The following is a 21,533-nucleotide window of genomic DNA, read 5'->3' on the forward strand; positions in this document are numbered from 1 at the left end:
GCCTCCAACCATTTTCCCTACTTTTCAACCTTTATTTATGCCAGGGGTAGTGAGTCTTGCATGGGCCTAGTATTTCTGTGGGTTGTCTTGAATTTAAACATCATGGAGGCCATAGATGAATTGGGATTGTGCTGATTTTTCTGTGTTTTTCAATTTTTTTTTTTTTGTAAAATTTTGTGTTTTTCGATTTTTGACCTGTTGTTGGGGCCTTGACCAGGGGTAGTGAGTGGTGCATGGGGCCTAGTCTTTCTGTGGGCTGTCTTGAATTTAAACATCATGGATGGAATGGGATTGTGCTGATTTTGCAGTGTTTTTCGATTTTTGGGGGTGTTCATGGGGAGGGACATGCCATGTGGCTGGTGGCCATTTTGAGTGCAGCTACAGGCACTGGCCATGTGCTGGCAGGCAAGTGGCCATTTTGAATGCAGGCTTTGTTGTTAGGCCTCCAACCATTTTGCCTATTTTTCAACCTTTATTTATGCCCAGGGGTAGTGAGTCTTGCATGGGCCTAGTCTTTCTGTGGGTTGTCTTGAATTTAAACATCATGGAGGGCATGGATGGATTGGGATTGTGCTGATTTTGCAGTGTTTTTCGATTTTTTTGTGCTCTATAACTGAACTGATGTTCCTCTGTCTTCCATTTTTTTTAGGTGCACAAGACTCAAGAGAACCACCAGTGCCAGGAAGAAGTCCTGCAGCGGTGTGTGTGTGCAGCATAACGTCACGCGACGTCACGTCTGGCCTCAGACAACTCTACAATTCGTGCAACTGCGGCCTGCTGTCTGACCTGCTCTGAAGAAGATGGCCCCAAAGAAAGTTCTCCGTAGCTCCTCTAGCAAGAAAGTTGCTAGTAAGGAGCAGAAGAAGCAAGTTACCAAGGAGGCTGGTGTGTCACCCGCCACTTTTTTTGGGAGCAAAAAAAAAAGTACGCCTGCAGCAGCAGGATCTGCTGGGGACCAACCTGAGAGCAGCACCCCTGCTCCATTGGGTTCAGTGCCTCCACCACCACGCCAACTTAAGTCAAAGCCCTTGAGTGCTTCAGAGGCAGTCAGTGTACTTCTCCAATCACCATCGACCAGTGATGTTGGCTCATCGCAAGAAAGTAGCAGCAATGTCCCTGAATCAACACAGGTTGTTGTAACTCATCTGACAAGTGTTGAACAACCACAGCCGCAACAACAACACCATGTGCAAGTACACGCCCAAGTACATGTGGAAGGAGAGGCAGCAAAAGGAGATGCGCAAGCAAAGGTGCATGGACGTTCACAAGTGCCCACAATAGTTGTTCCTCCCGAAGTAGGGGCACATTTGGAAATCGACAATGAAGCTGAGGTATCATTGGAAGCCACTCCTCCTGATGATCATTCATTGTCTTCCACATCCCTAGCAAGGAAAAGATCAAGGGGGGTGTCTACATCTTCTTCAAGCCCACCTCGTTCTGGTGCAAGTGATCTGTCTTGGGAACCACGACAACTGCGGTCTGACAGTGAGGCAGAGGCACACCATGATCTGCCACCGGTACCTAAGCGTAAAAGGAAGGTCGTCCAAAAACTCAAACCTATGGAGTGTGATGAGGCTCAACAAGAAGTGACAGATACTGCTGGTGATGAAGCCTCTCACGATGACGACGAGGCAGTCATCACAAAGGTCACTGCAGCCCCACCGGGCATGCAGCAAAGAGACATTTTGACCCTATCCCGAGAAGCTGCTGAGCGTGATGATGATGTCGGCGAGGAGGCAATGGAAATGGAATCATTAGATTTGGAGTTAAGTAGTACACCAAAACCTACCGCTTCCATATTTCTTCCTCGCAAGAAGGTACCCACCTCGTCCTCAACCTCAATTCGTGGTGGTGAAAGTGCAAAACGTACTGAAGTTCGGCAATCCACATCCTCCACTTCATCTGTCATTAGCAGCAGGACCACCACCACCAGTATCGCCGCCTCCTCCGGCCCCCGAAGACATTTCAAGTCTCCAGTTTGGGACTTCTTTAGTGTTTGCCCAAAAAAGGAAAACGTAGCCATTTGTAGCCTTTGTAAGCTTCGATATAGTCGTGGTAAGCTTGGTTCTAACTATGGTACCGGAGGCCAGAGAGGTCATCTTGAGAGAAGGCACCCTGTCGAATGGTTTCCGCACCTAGAGGCGGTCAAGAAAGCCGGAATTGCACGTAATGAAAACGTTGATTTGTCATCTGCTGATGACGAGGAGGTAGAAGAAGACGATTCAAACACTTCACTTACACCCAGTACCCCTGTCAGCAGCACACCCCATGTGAGGCACACTAAGAGTGTGGGAGAGAGTGAGACATCAATGCGGAAAAGTTCATCAGCGAGCGTAACTGGGTCGAAGAGATCATCATCATCCCGTAAATCATTGGTCCAGGGCAACATTAAAAAGATGTTGTTTACAGAAGCGCAATATGAACGCAACCACCCAATGACCCGTCTGTATAACACTAAGCTGGCTAAAATGCTAGCTCTGGACCTTCTCCCTTTTTCTTTTGTAGAAGGGGTTGGTTTTCTAGAATTAGTGACAGTGCTCTGCCCTAAATGGAAGGTTCCTAGCCGGTTCTATTTTGCCCGAGTTGCGGTTCCAGCACTACATGAAGATGTTCTGAAGTTGATTGGGGCAGCTTTGGAGAAGAGTGCTGTTCACACTATACATCTGACAACAGACATGTGGACCAGTGGCGCAGGCGCTGATTACATGTGCATCACTGCACACTGGGTCTCTTTTTCAGGGGCTAAAGCAAAGCTAAACTCAGGTGTTGACACTAACATTGTTTTTAAAGGTGCTCGGAAACATGCAACACTAGCCATGTTTGGTTTGGAGAAACGTCACACAGCAGAAAACATTTTGGATGTCTTTAACACAAAGGTCCTTAACTGTCTGTCCCCACTAAAACGCAAGGTTGGTTATGTTTCCACAGACAATGGCTCCAATATAGTTAAGGCCATGAGGGACGGTTACTATTTCAGAGTGCCGTGTTTGGCGCACTGTATAAACCTGGTTGTCCAAAAATTCTTGGGTAATAAACGCAGTGCAGCGTACAGTGTATTGGACAACTGCCGAAAAATTTGCAAGCATTTCAGGCATTCTTTTAAGGCCCGCAAGCAGCTGAGGAGCATGCTATATCAAAGTCAAATGCCAGTGAAAGCACTCATCCAGGAGGTGGTAACACGTTGGAACTCAACCTTCTACATGCTTGAGCGTCTGTATGAGCAGTATACGCAACTCGATCAATTTTTCTTGAAAGAGGGTATAGAGGAGCTGAGGATGGGTGGGCCGCAATGGAACATAGTTGAAAGCCTAACACGCATGCTTCGTCCTTTTGAGGTCTTCACACGTGCAGTCAGCAAGGAGGACTCTAATTTGGGAAAAGCTATCCCATTGTTGTACATGCTGGAGGACCAACTGAAGGAGGTGTGTTCTGTGTTTCGAAAAGATGACAAAAAGAAAGACTCTTTGCTTCTGGCTGAGACATTATTAGAGCTCCTACAAGGTGATGAACGTCTTCAAAAGATCCACTCAGAACAGCATTACATTTGTGCTACTATTCTGGATCCACGCTACAAAAAGGCGCTGGCAGGCAGAGCATTCTTTCCTTTTGCTGATGAAGATGTTACAAAGTACAAACGTTGGCTAGCCTTGTCAGCCAAGAAGTTTGAAACAGAACGGCTGGAAATTGAAGGAAATGGCAGTACATCAGCAGGCCATCCCCAGTCAAAACAATCCACTTCTGCACCTGTGGCTGTGGCACAAGTGACCTCTCAGCCGTTAAAGACACCGGCAACCGCATCATCTGCACGAAAGGCAGCAGAAACATTGGAGGCTGAAGAGGATTGGCTAGCTCTGCGTGGGTTTGGTTCTCAAAAGGCCAGAGGCACAGCAAGAGCTACGCAAAGTGGAGGAACCTTGGAGGAGGACCTTGAGTCGATGGTGAAGGACTATCTGAATGACTCCACAGAGGTCTATGTTAATTCTGACCCATTGGCGTATTGGCATGGGAAAAAAGAATTGTGGCCACAGCTCACCAACCTGGCTTTAAACTACTTGTCTTGCCCACTCGCAAGTGTGTCTTCTGAACGGGTTTTCAGTGCGGCTGGTGGGATTGTAACTCCCAAACGGAGCCGCCTCTCGCCCAAAAATGTGGAGAGGTTAACAATGATCAAGATGAATCAGCACCTCATACCACCAGATATAAGAGTACGAGAGAGCGTGCCGGATGAAGAGGAGGTGGCCAGCACCATAGATGAGGGAATTTCTACTCTGTCAGGTGGCACTGACCTCACCCGGGCTGAATTCGCAGAGTATGATGACGAAGCCTTATTCTTATTCCTGGACCGTGATTCCGACTTCGAGCCCTGAAAATGAGACAACGAATCAATAACTTTCTTTTTCATCCTTATTCACTTTTATTCCTGTGTGTCTGTCTTTCTTTGTTGTGCACAGTTAATATAATTCAAACTTTAATCCGATAATCACAAAGACAAGCCCATCAGCAGAACTGTCTTCACTTGTTTGCTAATTTATTTGAAGGTGCCGCAGTCTGCATTCCTCAGGTTCACAAGTTCAGAAGAACATGCTCCTCTATCCTCCTCCTCCAGACTCCTATTTCCATCAAAGCAGAGGGCTGGTTTACGCCCAATGAAGAAAGACTCAGCACTTGTGGGGGTGTTGTTCTACCTCTTTGCAGGTGAGTTGACGGGTCTGGGGCCATTGCTGGGAAGCACTAAAAGTGGTTTGTGCCAAATCCGAGGCGGAAATTTTTTTGTGTTTTTGATGACTTGCTTGCCTTTGAGGTGCTCTTAGGGGGGGTTCCGTCTGTTTGTGGGTGAGTTTCATGGTCTGAGAGCATTGCTGGGACACTCTAATCTTGATTGCATTTGCTTTTCAGGAAATCCGTCGTGCCAACCCCGACTTATGGCCCAGCTACGCAGCGCGTTTGGACCGAAGGCCCAGAAATATTGCAAGTATGAGAGTTTGCTTTTGGCCTGTTTGGGGGTGTTATACTTCTTGGCGGGTGGGTTGCCGGGTCTTGGGGCATTCCTGGGAAGGTCTAATACCGGGTAGAAGTGGTTGGGACTAAATCCAGGCCGATTTTTTTTTTGGGCTATTTCTGACATTTTGCTCTATGTAGCGTTTTCGGGGGCCTGTTTGGGGGGCTTCCTGGTGTTTGCGGGTGAGTTTCGTGGTCTGGGAGCACTGCTGGGACACTCTAATCTTGATTGCATTTGCTTTTCAGGAAATCCGTCGTGCCAACCCCGACTTATGGCCCAGCTACGCAGCGCGTTTGGACCGAAGGCCCAGAAATATTGCAAGTATGAGAGTTTGCTTTTGGCCTGTTTGGGGGTGTTATACTTCTTGGCGGGTGGGTTGCCGGGTCTTGGGGCATTCCTGGGAAGGTCTAATACCGGGTAGAAGTGGTTGGGACTAAATCCAGGCCGATTTTTTTTTGGGCTATTTCTGACATTTTGCTCTATGTAGCGTTTTCGGGGGCCTGTTTGGGGGGCTTCCTGGTGTTTCTGGGTGAGTTTCGTGGTCTGGGAGCACTGCTGGGACACTCTAATCTTGATTGCATTTGCTTTTCAGGAAATCCGTCGTGCCAACCCCGACTTATGGCCCAGCTACGCAGCGCGTTTGGACCGAAGGCCCAGAAATATTGCAAGTATGAGATTTTGCTTTTGGCCTGTTTGGGGGTGTTATGCTTCTTGGCGGGTGGGTTGCCGGGTCTTGGGGCATTCCTGGGAAGGTCTAATACCGGGTAGAAGTGGTTGGGACAAAATCCAGGCCGATTTTTTTTGGGCTATTTCAGACATTTTGCTCTATGTAGCGTTTTCGGGGGCCTGTTTGGGGGGCTTCCTGGTGTTTGCGGGTGAGTTTCGTGGTCTGGGAGCACTGCTGGGACACTCTAATCTTGATTGCATTTGCTTTTCAGGAAATCCGTCGTGCCAACCCCGACTTATGGCCTAGCTACGCAGCGCGTTTGGACCGAAGGCCCAGAAATATTGCAAGTATGAGATTTTGCTTTTGGCCTGTTTGGGGGTGTTATGCTTCTTGGCGGGTGGGTTGCCGGGTCTTGGGGCATTCCTGGGAAGGTCTAATACCGGGTAGAAGTGGTTGGGACAAAATCCAGGCCGATTTTTTTTGGGCTATTTCAGACATTTTGCTCTATGTAGCGTTTTCGGGGGCCTGTTTGGGGGGCTTCCTGGTGTTTGCGGGTGAGTTTCGTGGTCTGGGAGCACTGCTGGGACACTCTAATCTTGATTGCATTTGCTTTTCAGGAAATCCGTCGTGCCAACCCCGACTTATGGCCTAGCTACGCAGCGCGTTTGGACCGAAGGCCCAGAAATATTGCAAGTATGAGATTTTGCTTTTGGCCTGTTTGGGGGTGTTATGCTTCTTGGCGGGTGGGTTGCCGGGTCTTGGGGCATTCCTGGGAAGGTCTAATACCGGGTAGAAGTGGTTGGGACAAAATCCAGGCCGATTTTTTTTTGGGCTATTTCTGACATTTTGCTCTATGTAGCGTTTTCGGGGGCCTGTTTGGGGGGCTTCCTGGTGTTTGCGGGTGAGTTTCGTGGTGTGGGAGCACTGCTGGCTATATATACTTTACTTTGCAAGAGGTTTGAAGCAAATCCATGGTGGCTGAGGGGACTTAGGGCCTAGCTGCAGAGCGCGCGCGGAGTGATTTGGGAAATTTGTGAAAAAGTGACTAAGTCCCCATTTTTGTACTTTTGCTCTTTGGCTGTTTGGGGGTCTTCTACTCGTTTTCTCCTGGGTTGACGGCTCTGGGGCCATTGCTGGGAAGCTCTAATACCGGATAAAAGTGTTTTGGACCAAATCCCAGGCGGAATTTTTTTTGTGTTTTTGATGACTTGCTTGCCTTTGAGGTGCTCTTAGGGGGGGTTCCGTCTGTTTGCGGGTGAGTTTCGTGGTCTGGGAGCACTGCTGGGACACTCTAATCTTGATTGCATTTGCTTTTCAGGAAATCCGTCGTGCCAACCCCGACTTATGGCCTAGCTACGCAGCGCGTTTGGACCGAAGGCCCAGAAATATTGCAAGTATGAGATTTTGCTTTTGGCCTGTTTGGGGGTGTTACGCTTCTTGGCGGGTGGGTTGCCGGGTCTTGGGGCATTCCTGGGAAGGTCTAATACCGGGTAGAAGTGGTTGGGACAAAATCCGCGCGGAAAAGCCTTTAGTTTTGGCACTTTTTGTAACTTAGGGTTCGTTAGGGTTAGCCCTAGCAGCAGGATTGCATGTGTATCGGGGTGTTCTAGATTTTTCAAACTGAGTTCTGGGGTCTTAGAGCACTCGTGAGAATGTGTAATTTTGGTTGCAAGTCATTTGAAGAAAATCCATGGTGGGAAAGGGGGGATTTGGCATAGTTAAAGAAAGCCTTTGCCACTATTCTTAACTTAGGGTTCGTTAGGGTTAGCAGTATTTCTATTGCATGTGTTTGAGTGGGGGGGATTTCGAGTCTTGGAGCGATGCTGGCTATGGCTACTTTTGCTTGGTTGCTTGCAAGTGGTTTGAATGCAATCCACGGGGGGTAATGGGTAATTAGGGTACTTCGGCCTACTTTTACTTTCAAAGTAAGTTTTGTCTCCAGTTTTCTGCTAGGCCTCGTTTTTTGGGTGGGAGCACTGCTAGGAAGATCTATTTTTGTTCTAAAACACAGTTTACAGTACACCTAGCTTGAGGGGCAAGATCCGCTACATTAATTTGCCCATACTTATTTATCCTTCAAAAGGTGACTCAGAGTACGCACTTTCAAAAACATTGTACTGTCTGTCTACTAGGAAAAACAAATTGTGACTTTTTGCACTCCACAGCCTACATACCTTATATTTATTTATCAGTGGTGTTGTAATATTATATCACTTCCTGTTTTTCGTTGCAGAATTACAGGCCGGGTTTCAGTCTCTGCAATGGGGAAAAAAGGATGGAGTCAGGCTTCACAGTAGCGAGCCACAATTCAGCATCAGGCAGGCAGTGGACAGGGTGTCTTCTGGTGACCAACATCGGTGGACGAAGCGTCGGCTGCAATGGAGGAGTGCCGCTAATAGGAGGATTTTTTTTCTGCGGGCAACTTACTTACCACTTCCAACAGGACCACTACAACCACATAGATACAGTATCCCTTGCCTTTTTCTCTGACTGTGACTGCATTTCTTTGCTCTCTCTCGGCTTCTACATTGATCCCTTAACACATCACTTAGTCCACTCCACTATCTGCACCACACATAGTCATTTGTAAGTGCTCCTACGTAATTCGCAAGTCGCAGCACGCCCCAGGCCGTAGAGGACTGGGATGGCCCCAATGATGAAGCATGTCACCAAGGGGCAACCCTGGTGAGTGAGGGGACACCTAGAAAAAAAGCAATTTCTCCTTTTCTATCTACTATACCTTCTGTCAGGTTACGCAGCCCCTAAGCGCCTACCGTACTATGAAACTACATTTCCCATGAGTAGGCGGGAGACTTGCAGACTATTTAGTGAGACTATATGAGAGTACCCTTGTATGTTAGGACATCACTTCACTGATGCCTGTCTTGTCTTCTCTTACAGGTATCCTTTCCCTGCTGACCCTACCTTTACCCATCCCACATTTTTTATTTTAGTTTGTTATTTTTCTCCCTCGCCTAATGCCTCGAACACCCTGTGTTTACACTTCTGGGTGTTGGTGACATTTGGAGGTGGAACCATATTTGCATCGACTGGATCACGGGGAGTAAACGTGACACCTTCCAGACCAACCCCATTGAGTGTTGTTGTGAATGGATTTATAGTGACCAGCAAGGCTCTCGGGTATCTGGCTACAGAGACCTTATGTTGAATATAGTTATCAATAATTCCACACAGGCCCTGTACTGTCGCATTCTTTCTTTCCACAGTTGTCGATGATATATTCTTACTCTGCTTGACAAAGAACCATTGCTAATGTGAAAGAACTTCAACCGAATTAGTAGTTATACTTTACCATTTGTTAGGCTACAATGTGGCACTGCTCTACTGTACTTCTGTCACCTGCTATATTCTCAGTTGTACCGTTGAATTGCTCAGGAGGACAAACCAGATTTCATTTTCTTTTTTTTCATAGGCATGCAACTGCCACTGTGTCACACCACTAGTACCACCGCTATGAGGAAATTTTATCCGACCAAGATTGCCAACGTTATTCGGTGTTTCCCGTGGAGCCAGCCCTGGGCCTAGCCCTACTTTCAAACACAAATTACAGGTAAGATAAGCGTTTGGGGGTATAATGGAGTATTAGTACGAGAGACGAGAGACTGAAGGTAGTACTACTAAAGTCCTAGGACTCTTGGATTCACTTCACTTAGTCTGTGAGAGGCACTTAGTGTTGAAAACATTTGGGCATTTACACTTAAAGGAAGAAAATGGAACTAAACTTTCAGGAAAACAGTCAACGTTAAACCCCCACCCACCAGGCAAGCAGTAAAAAACAGGTATGCTCAGATAAAGTTTGAAAAAGTATATTTATATCCCTAACAAAATAATCTCCCGCAAGACCCTCCCTAACCCCAACGATTGTCCTTCAAAAGTCCCCAAAAACCCAACTCCCAATTCCCACCCCCCAAAAGTCTCTAAAAAAGGGGCAAGGGACACTATGGGTGGATGCTGTTAACTTTTTGGGCCAGGGCATCATGCTCCTCGCGGAGCAAGGCGAGCTCCTGCTGAAGGCGGGACACCATCAGGGTAGTGCGGCGCAGGCGTGCCTTCACTGCCTTGCAGGTGCAAGGCCTGTGAGAAGCAGCTGTTGGCCTTGCTGCTCGGCGGTGGCGTTTGCCTTTGGCAGCCCGGCTCAGTCTCGGTGGACCACTGTGCTGGGTGGCAGCCGGTGGGGCCACGGAGGCCGATGCGGACGACGTTGTCGTTGTTGTCGACCGCACACTTTCCTCGTCCTCCAGGGCCACCAGCCGCCGATATTCCGCAACAGTGGCCTCGATTCTCCGTTGCCGGGCCGCTCTAGCCAGCTCCTTCCTCCTTGTTCGTTTGGAAGGAGAACCTATATGAAGAAAGAAAGACATAGTCTGTAACCAATGCTCTTTAAGATTAACTCAATCATTCAGCAGAAATGTGTGCTGCAGTACAACTAGCAACTTGCAAGCGCATTACATAACTATTGAGGCCAGTATCTATCTAACCTCACACTTCTTCATCCTTGCTCTAACATTAGTGGGAGTTTAAGGAACAAATTCTATGAGCACTGTGGACTTCCATTGGAGTCGACTATGAAAGTACACCAGTCTTATTCTTCTTCTTATCTCTTGTTTTGGAAAATTGGTACGTTATTTTCTGCAAGCCGGCATAATGCCAGCGCGGTAAACTTGCACCCGAGAAAAAGAGACGCACGCCATGAGGAGTGACCTAGACTTGCGTTGCCGTTGCGTTACTGTACCCGTCCAGTACATGCAGGTGGTGAATCTCTTACTTTTCTATTACGGGTGGCACTGAGAATACTCTGTTACAACTCAAGGGCTACTGCTTAATTAATTTAACTTTCACCCTACAGTGGAAATGAGTACTAGAAATGGAAAATTGAAGAAGATAAATAATCTGATTATCTATCACTTCACATGGGATGTTTTTGCTTATATATGGGATGACTTTAGGTGCTTTGGTTTTTATTGAGTGACAGGCAGTGATACATCCACACATGAATGACTGAGTACTACTAAACTTATTAAGAGAGGTAGGGAGTGGCCACCATAATAACCGGATCTATGCAGTGCTTGCAATACAAACTACTGCTACTATTTATGGTAGTATTTGGACAAAATTAAAAGTTCTTTTCCTTGCCTTTCCTACACTGGAACGGACGTGCGGGTGCAGTGTTACATGCTCTTCAAAGTTACACTTAGTTCATCCACTGACCATCTACTCTCTCTAGATCATGGGTACTCACAAACTTTCTCTCAGGGGCTACATTTACAGTGTAGTTTGGGGCCGAGGGCCGCACTGGTGGGGGCGGAGTCAGAGGGGGCGGGGCTAAAGCAAAACGATAACTTGTGACCATGAGGTTGCACACAGGTCCCTGCAGCAGATGCCCTCATCCACTGAGCCACCAGACCCAGCATTTACATACATCTCTCTCCCTCCTGCTGTCCCTCCTGCCCTCCCTCCATCTCTCTCTCCCTCCTGCCCTCCCTCTCCCTCCCCCTCTGTCATCTCACTGTGTGTGTGTCTATCTGTGTCAGCCTTCAGCCCGGGTTGAGACCGCTTCCTCAACGCGCACACACAGACAACAACACCAAAGTACTTAACAGGTCTTTAAAAGACCATTAACATATTATTGAGGCTTTGTTTGTTTTAGCGCCCCTGCTTCTCCACCCTGACAATCACTGCTTGCCCGGCCCCACAGAGCAGAGGCTTTGTTCTATTTCACCTCTTTGTGGCCTTGCATCTCCACTCTGCTCTGTGGGGGCCGGGGGAGCAGTGATTGTCAGAGTGGAGATGCAGGGTCGCTAACAGGTGAAATACAAAAAAGCCTCTGCTCTGTGGGGGCCGGGGGAGCAGTGATTGTCTGCAAGGTCTGCGCACCGCCAAGGAAGGCTTGCCGGGCCACCACCGGCCCGCGGGCCGTACTATGAGTACCCCTGCTCTAGATACACATATGCTATCTAAGAGTCAGATAGTAGCATGATCCAGGTATATGGACACATACAGTTTCTGTGTCACCCACCCAGGCTGTTGTCCTTCCACCCATCATTGCTTCATCATTCACCCAGCCATGCATCTCATATTCTTGCCTTCCCAGCTAGTCTTCAATCTCAATAAGTAAGGAATATATAAGAGCTTACCTCTGGCCGCCACCACCGTCTCAACTCTCACAGCCGCCGCCGCCGCCTCCTCCCCTGATAAACTGCCCTCCGCCTCCGTGTCGAGCACCACCACCACACTGGCCCCGCCACCAGATGTTCCACCTACAAAGTACATTTAAGAATCTTAGAATAAAGCACTCACTAGTCACTAGTATTTGGTCTAGGAATGAAGACATGTGAAAACAATGTAATTTGTGACTGTCTACGTTAAAGTTAAAAAAAATGTCCCTTTTTCCAGGGAAGGTTGTCTTGCTGCACTTTTTGGCACAACTGATGAAGGCTGATTTTTTAACACGCACCATTTTTCTCCACACAGACAGAAGATGGACTTCTAACAACAAGATCAAGTTGAAACCAGGTGAGAGCTCGGCTCGACCACAAGAAATGTCTTCAATTAATCGTCAGCACTAACCACTTTTCCATTATCAGTTAAACGTTTAGTTTTATTATGACTTCATTTTAATAAATGTGTTTACTTTTAATAAAGCTTTTAAACTTAAATACAATCTGTGTTTTTGGGTCCTCCAGACTAGAGTGACTGAGCGAAAGGTTTTGCAATTTTTGCAAGCATGAGTCCAGATAGAACACTTCAAAAGACATTATGGACAATCCCAGAGAACTGCACTAAGTTGATAGAGCTATTGCTGACTAGAATCATGGGAGTTTCGCCAACCGTGCAATCTTAGTTAGCTACACAGACAGACTAATAAGAATAATCTAGTAATACCACAGGGAGTCATAGTAGAGGCAGGATAAGAATTTAGATACAGTCTACAAGAAGAGCAACGACAATTTTGAAAAAATTCAAATGAGGAACGCTAGGAAAAATAGGTACTAGTCTAAAATGAAAACTTACTGGGGCCAGCAGAGGAGCCCTCGCCTGCCCGATCCTGGCCCTGTTGAACAGCATCCACCGCCTGCTGCTCCTGTGTCCTCCTCTCGCCCCTGGGGGGAGCTGACGTACAACATGAAAGAAAGAACAGAAAACATGGATGATTGTTGCTTGTCAATGTCAACCAAATCAAACATTTCAAAAGAACAATAACAAAATATTTCCGCGAAATTATATTGATTATGGTTACTTTTTATTTATTTGCGGACCTGTGACTTCGAAAGTCACGTAACTCACTAAACAAAGTACTGAAACGTTCACCTAGGACTGGCAGGCAGCAGTCCGCAGGCAAGACGCAAAGTGACAGACAAACTCCATTGTGATTTTCAGTCAGATCAGTGACAACACTAACAGTTGCCTGCTACATTACCAGTCATTTAAATAGTCAAACTATCAATCCACCGCCACTATTTTTCTTATTGTCAGGGTTACAAAGGAAGGGGCAGATTTAAGCCCTTGCGGCTCTTTTGCGCCGTTCTTGCGTGACTTTTGTGACGCAGCAGCTAAACAAAAAAGGGCGCCATGGTGCGGCGTATAATATTATAACAACGTGACGCATTTGGGAGATGCATCCCGTTATAAAGCCCTGCGCCATCAGGGGGCGTTCCGGCGCAAGGGAGGGCATTCCTGCGCTGGAACACATCCTAATAGTGGCTGAGGGAAATCTACAAAATATCAATCAGTCACCTTTAGGACAATGATGCGTCACACAAACCCTGCACCTGCTTGAAGCAGACGTACGGCTTGACCCAGCATTGGGGAGATAGGGTACCCCAGAGCATTGATGGAGCTGCGCCATCGTTGCGACGCAACTCCAGCAGTAAAGCTTCGGTGACGTTTTGGGCCCATGGGGCGCCGCATTGCAAATACGGCGCACCATGTTTGGTGGTGGTAGCGGGCCGCACAATTAATGGCGCATCCCTGCTACTTTGCAGGGATGCGACGGTAATTGCAATTCTGCCCCTTAGGGGCATACTTACTTACGCGTTCTGGCGCATCTCCAGAGATGCGCCAGATCAAATGCGTCACGCAAAACTACCCTTGCGACACGGCAGATGTGCCTCATTTACAATGCGGCGCGCCCTGGCGCAAGGGTAGGCACTTGCGTGACGCATCTCGTCACGTAAGAGCGGCGCATCGCTGGAGTCACGTCGCCAACGCAATGCAACTCCAGTAATGCTCAGGGCCACCCAATACTTTACATGCTGTGTCAGTCCTTTCGCCTGCTTCGAGCAGACATAAGGAATTGAATTGACGTAGCAGCGTCGCAGAAGTGCCTGCGTTAAATCTTGTAGATTTCACGCAGGCAATTTTGCGAGGCGCACAGCCGCTGGACCGCCCACCCTGCGTACTAGGAACGCACCCATTGTGGTGCAGGCCCATGGCTTTATAACGTGACGCATCTCCCTAGATGCGTCATGCTGTAAATGACTTGCAGGGATGCGGCACGTTTACGCCGCTGTTGCGTCACGCAAGGCAGCGTAAACGTGGCGCAAGGGGCTTGTAAATGTAATCTGCCCCCTAGTGTCTAGCATTACGCAGTTCTGTTAAGTACACTCATACATAATAGTTACTCAGGCCAATGAGACCACGAAATAGAAAACAAATAAGCATAGTAGCAACCCCACTGAGAAGGAGAGCAGTGCACCTGAAATGCACAGAAGATTTTGAAATATAATTTAACTACAATGTAATCGTCATCAGCGGCATTATTGGCTTGCTCCATGTAAAAAACAAATATTTGCAATACAACAACACAGAGCAGGAGAAAACATCATAGTAGTGAGTGATTAAATGCCAATGGCTACTACTACTCACCAAGCCCGGGGATCTCCAAGCCGAGCTGGTCCAGCAGGTCGCGCTCGCGGTCCAGGAGGTCCGTCCAGCGATGGGTGACCTGGCTGTAGGTGCGCTGGACCCCGTAGAGGTGGGATATGGCCCAGCACACCTTCTCCCACCGCTTCCGGCGCTCCCGCATGTTGTACCCGCCGGCCGCGATCCTGCCGCCTCCCGCGATGGTCCTGGGCAGGCGGCGCTGGACGAAGTAGACCAGCGCGCCCACTTCCTCCGGGCTGAATATCTCCCGGCGCGTCACCTGCTCCCCCCTCGATCTCACGCCTGCTGTCCTGCCACTGGGTCCAGCACTACTCCCCGCCGCCGCTGCGGCCCTCAAGTGCCTGGGCAGCTTCACGGCGCCTGGCTTGACCATGGTCTGGGCAGGTAAGGTAGGAAGAAGTAGAAAATTAAGAAGGAATAGGATAGGGAAGAAGAAAAGAAAAGAGTTTACAAAAGTAGTTTAAAAGTAAAGAAAAATAGCAGAAAAGACAAAAATATACAGCTAGGAAAAGAGAGGGATAGATAAGAAGCAAAATCGTAAAAAAAAAACTGAAAACAAGCAAAGGATGGGAAAGATATCAAGAGGATTAAACACCATGCCCAGACACAGGAAATGAATGAAAAACAAGATGGCCGGCGCCCGTTTCCGAGCGCGAAAGTCAGTTCGCGCGAGATTTTCCTCGCGATCTCGTGCGAACCTCTAGATTTCCCGCGCGATCTCGTGCGAACCTCTACTCGCAATGCGCTTACTGCGCGAGATTATACATAGCGGGCGGAAACGGAAATACGTCACGCAAACAAAATGGCCGCGCCCGTACTCGACCTTGGGGTAAATTCGCGTGTTGCGCTGCAAGCGGCTCGCGAATACTGCAAAAAAACTCGCGAAACAACAAGCCGCAAAAAAATAAAATGCTCATTCGCACGAATTGGCGGCTTCCGCGGTCGGTTTCGCACGACGCCGCGCCCCGCGAATAGCGCGAAAAAAACCGCAAAACGATTTCAGCAAAAGCAAAAGCAATGAGCAGGTGCAAAAGGTCAACCTCATGATTTGTAACGATTCTTTGTACTGCTTCCTGAGGGGGCCCTCCAGAATTCGGTTGCCTGCTTGCAACTATTGTGTGACCCTGCTCTGACCTTAACTGTATGCCACAAAGGTCCTGATTTACAGCTAAAGGAGCAGACAAGCAGGTGCCAGGCTGGAACTTTAAATTCTTTCAGTGACACATTAATTAGCCCCTAATTCATTATTGTCATTTGGGGCAGGGCAGGTGTTGTTAATAAACTAACCCCAAATTAATTCATGTCAGTTCAAGCAGGGCAGGTGGGCTTGCTTTTCCCCCCCATCTTCTACAGTGATGATGAACCAGAGGGTGGCATTGATTTAACAGAGGGTGGCATGGGTGGGCCAGAGGGTGGCATGAGTAGTCAGAGAGTGGCAGTGATGAAAGAAGAGTGTCCCAAACAGGCTGGACAAGTAGAAACAACAAGTTCGCGAAACTTGCGACCCGACAGGTAAGTTCGCAATTTGCGACATTGTACAAAACCCTCGCGAACTCGCAGAAACCCGCGCAAACACAAAAAAAAAAAAAATCCGCAAATTCGCGGGAATTCGCGGATTTTGCGGATTGCGAATCCGCAAATCCGCAAAATTCGCGAACGCGAGATCCGCAAAATTCGCTCATGCTTATGGCTGAGTACATGAAAAAGGCATCCAAAAACCTTGAGGCTAGTCAGGAAATGCAAAAGGCTTGGCATGACCAAAAGGCTGTACTGACTGTTTACCAGCCAGGACAGAAAGTGTGGGTGTTGGAGCCAGTGGCCCCAGCAGCTCTCCAAGACAAGTGGAGTGGACCCCACACTATTGTTGAACAGAAGGGCGTGGTCAGACATGGGCTTGCTCATGGCTACTGATGAAGGACAGGAGGAAGAGATGACCCTCTTCCATACCTGCTCTCTTGGAATCCTGATGGGTCAGTTGATGGTATAGCCTTGGAAGGCAGCCTCACTGACCAGCAGCAGAGTGACTGCGGACAACTTCTGCAGGCATACAGACATATGTTTTCACTGACCAAGTCAGACTACCTGGTGCACTCTGAAGTGGACACTGGGGACAGTCTGCCTGTTAAAAATAAGATTTACAGGCAACCTGATCATGTCAGGGACTGTATCAGGACAGAAGTCCAGAAAATGTTGTTATTGAACCCTCAGAGAGCCCTTGGGCCAGTCCAGTAGTCTTTGTGCCAAAACCTCACACCCAGGGTGGTAAGAGAGAGATGAGGTTTTGTGTGGACTACAGAGGTCTCAATGCTGTCACAGATGCCCATCCAATACTAGTTTGAGTATCACTCACGGACAGTTTGTTTGGCGCTCGTGTGCAGAACGCTGAACCACACCGCGGATTAAGACCGCGTTTGATACCACTTCGAGGGTTGACCAACGGGCGACCCTCTGGAATAACCCATCATTTGACCGTTTCCCTTCCCCTTTGTCTTGATAAAGACCCGCCGCGACCACCAACTGGGGCGCAACTAGGGTTGAAACATCGACGCTCTTACCTTGGCCAAGCTAAACTCCAGGAACCTGGACATTAACCATTTGGTTTTCCTTGGAATACTAACTTAAAAAGACTGGCCTCATAAACGACAGAAAATACCTCGTTCTCTTCCTTCCCCCATCCACTCCCTGTGTGGTTTTATTGTAAATAATTGTTGTGTATATAAGTGTCACTATATACATTGCACTTGTCACCTTAATCACTACTGTCACCATTCACGAATTTAAAGTGTTTACTAGTAATGTAGTGGAATGAAGTAATTCCAGTATATTGTCTCTTTTTTCATGTTTTTAATACATATAAAAACTTTACATATCAGAGAGTGTTTTGCTTGTTGTATATCTAGGAGCTGTCCTCAGCTTCCTCCAAAGGAATTGTTTTCACTACCGAACAGAACCATTTTGTTTGTTAATCATCCAATACCCAGAGCAGATGAGCTCATAGATAAGTCAGCATCTGCCAAATTTCTGAGCACATTTGATCTGACAGCTGGCTTCTGGCAGATCAGACTAGCTGATGATGCAAAGCCAAATACAGCATTTTCAACCCCTAGTGGGCATTATAAATTTGTGCTAATGCCCTTTGGTCTGAAAAATGCACCTTCCACATTTCAAAGGTTGGTGAACAAAGTCCTCTCAGGCCTGGATGACTACTGTGCAACTTATCTAGATGATATTGCTGTCTTTAGCTCCAACAGGGAAGATCACCTGACCCACCTGAAAACTGTTTTGAAGGCCCTGCAGAAGGCAAGCCTAACTATCAAGGCTACTAAGTGCCAGATAGGGCAGAGTCAGGTTGTGTTACCTGGGCCACCTTGTAGGTGGAGGCCAGGTTTAACCTTTGCTGTGCCGAGTCCATGATTAAGGGACGGAATGCCTTGAAACACGTCGAACGAACATGGTTTTTAATTAAAGGAGGGTCAGCTTTGCAAGCTTTACAAGGCACGAAAACCAGATGGCTGGCAGTGCGTCGTGTGACCTCTTGAAGCTCAAGGGCTTTGTTTGTTTGAACTATAATAGCACGGCTACCCTTGGCCGCGAAAGAGGAGCACCACCTTTGCCTTCAATTGGATGTGAACTTGAGGGAGAAGGGGCCTCGGAAGAAAAACTTATTTTCTTCCAGTGAAGCACGCACTGCCTTTGACAATTACAGCGCACAGACCTGGCTCTCCCCTTACTAAAGGAACTAATGCTGCAAATTAGCAGGGGGTCGGAGCTCACTCAGGGTGATATGCCACACTCGCCGCATCAGGACTACACATACCAGCATGCTGCTGGTTACCTTGAACAGTGCCACGCCCACCTAGGGTGGTCTTTTCTGTAATAAAAGACAGGAAACAAATAATGCGGTGAGTCTCTTCTGTCCCCCCTGTGTGGAGTCCATGATTAAGGGGCGGAATGCCTTGAAACGCGTCGGACGAACATGGTTTTTAATTAAAAGAGGGTCAGCTTTGCAAGCTTTACAAGGCACGAAAACCCGGTGGCTGGCAGCGCGTCGTGTGACCTCTTGAAGCTCAAGGGCTTGGTTTGTTTGATATATATATATATACACACATATGTATTAACCTTTAAGTCACTCCTATGGCAGGCCTTGACAATCCTGGAGGTAGAGTGCTTGGTTTTGTGTGAGAGGGTGCCCTAGCATGAGCTGAGCCCCTCTGCAGCTTTCTGAACATCTCCTTATAGCTGTTCTATGATATAGCCATACCATATACTCTTAAGTGCATTATAATCCTCACGGTTAATGCTAACTTTGGTATGGGTTGATCAAAACATGTTGTGTAAGATGTCAAACACTTTGGAATATTCCCCCCTGCCAGTCTTGGCAGCGGGGGTAGCATTCCACCCTTCTAGAGGGAGAAGACATGTAGTTACTGGTTAACCCGGTTAAAGTTTAACAGAGCCTTAGCATCACAAAATGGATGCTGCTGCTACAGACACGAGTCTGACTTCCTGCTGCTGGACGAAACTCCGGCAGGGGAGGCCTGGACAATAGGTTTCCTGTCAAGGAAGGTGCTGGCACCTCCCCAGACAGGTTTTAATGTATTGGGGCACGGTGAGTTGCATTCAGTGAATGCTTTTCAGACACTGCCTGGGGCACGCAAGGTGCTCCATGCATTTCCCAGTTCAAACTGGTTGCTGGGGCACTCTGCCCCAGCTCTGGCGCACAACTGGACAAAGGGGAAGGGGTGTAACCACCCCCTCCCCAGGTCCACCCATAGGAGGGACCTTAGAGTTAGTCCAACCCCTAAACTTCCTATAAGTATAGAACCCCAGTCCCTAGGACTTTTAGATTACCCTGGACGAAACTCTGCAACATATATCTTGGACCTTCGACATTCCATATCGACTGAAAGATGGAAGAAATCTCCCTTGTGGTCAAGGAGTGACCACCCTGTTCAAACAAGCACCAACTGCATCTTTGCTGGTCTGCATTTTCGAGGCTCCCGCCGGATCCTGAAGAATCTACGACACAGGATACGGACTTCCAGACATTTCTGAAGCTGACCCGAGCTCCCAGAAAAGCTGAGACCCGTAGCTGACACGAGAGACGTGGGACTTGAACTCCTGGACATCCTACCTTTTGCAACCTGCACCTACTTCCCGAAGTTGTGCATTGGGGTGCTTGAAGCCCCAGCCCCGAGCACCGTTTGCACTGAAGCTCAGAGGCCCACACTCCACGAGTGTCCATGGGCCCACTTTGTGCATTTCAGCTCGATGCGTCTTCTCGGTTCCTGGTCCGTTGGCTAGTGAGCCCCGAAGAAGACCAAACTTGAAACTACTTTGCTTTCCTGGTTGCTCCAGGCTTGCTCCAGCTTCCCTGCAAAGGAGAAGTTCCCCAGACCTTGCTGGTCTGCACCAAAGCCAATCTCGACATTCTACTTAGATTGCATTTGGAAAGGTTTGTTGGGTCTAATCCGGATACCGACACCGCAGTCAACTAGATCCTACGTGGGACAGCTCGAATCCAGCTCCTGGTCGCAGTTGACGCTTCCTGGACCACATCACCTCTTTCACTTGAAATCACCCGACATTGGCTGGCAGCTTACCATCGCCATCCTTGTTACTGGCTAGTGACCCAGACTCTGTCCCCTCTGCTTTCAGGTTCTTCACATCTTCGATCCACCCGGACACTTTTCCTCTGGTCGCCTGCAGCATTTCCTTGCAGCTCTCCATTGAAAACGACGATGAAACCCAACACCAAAAGGCACCTATGTACCCGGCTTCCCAGGGTGAGGTAACACGAGTACTCCAGTGCTCCCGTGGGTCTTGACTCTCAAAGTGTTCTAGTCTAAAAGAGTTCCATCGTAGTCCATCTGGAAGTGTCCTTAAATTGTAAATTTGTAACTTGTCTGTTTCCCATAGAAGGTCAATGGTAACCCGCGACTGTGTTTAGACACTGCACGCATCTCTTGTGGGCCTCCTACATCCTAACCTTTGGTTGTTCCTAGAAGCCCCAACGATTCCCCAGGCCCTAGGCCTGCTTTCTATCCCAGACTTGGTTCTTATACCACTATATTAGTATATGGTTTGTGAAGCCCCTAGGGCATAACGTATACTGTGCAACTTATCGTATCCTAATTAAGTTCCTTGTATTGTACTTGTACCTCTGACCTCATGAAGAGTGCAGAGGGGTTGTGTTTAGAATAAATACATATACTTGATATATACCTTGTGTGGTGTGCTTTCATTTGGTACTCCAGGTATTATAATTGGTAAAACAACATGCTTAACTCGCCTCTGGAGTCTTAGCTTGAAGGCTGCTCTCCATAGCTACCACTAGGATAGCTTTCTATAAGGTTGACTTCACAACCATCATCAATAAGGGTCGATTGGACTGGTGCAAGGTGTCTCACTAGAATAGTGGACATCATATACCAGGCCAACTTTTTCACAACTGTGCCCTGCCTGCTGTCCAGCGCCTGGTGAGCGCTTCGTCTATACTGCCCAGGAGGTAAGGAACGCCTGCCCCCTGCAGAGCTCGAAATGTTGATGTACGTTAGGCCTAAGTAGGATTCCAGTGTACGGCATGTATGCTAATGTAATGTCTCCGGATCATGCCTGACTACGTCTTTAGGCCTAAGGTGAGGCCTAATGGCCTGCAAGCAGGTTTCACTTTCAGGTCTGATGCCAATGTGTCCCCTGCTTATATTGCTGGTTTCCACGTCTCGTGCTGCTGTTATGCATAATGCTTTTATGATTAATGCACTGTTGCTAGTGTATTTCGATGCCTCAATGCTAACAGGTCTTCCACGCCTAATATCATGCAAAAGGGGGTTTCCAGTCCTAAGTGTTACGATGTTTTCAGTTTCATGCCTACTGCCAATGTAATCTCAACTACGTGCATGGACTTGCCAGTAGCTGCTGGCTGTTACTAATCTAATGGCGATGGACTTTACATTTATTCTT

This window comes from Lissotriton vulgaris, chromosome 9, assembly GCF_964263255.1.
Source record: "Lissotriton vulgaris chromosome 9, aLisVul1.2, whole genome shotgun sequence".
In the NCBI taxonomy this organism is placed as follows: domain Eukaryota; kingdom Metazoa; phylum Chordata; class Amphibia; order Caudata; family Salamandridae; genus Lissotriton; species Lissotriton vulgaris.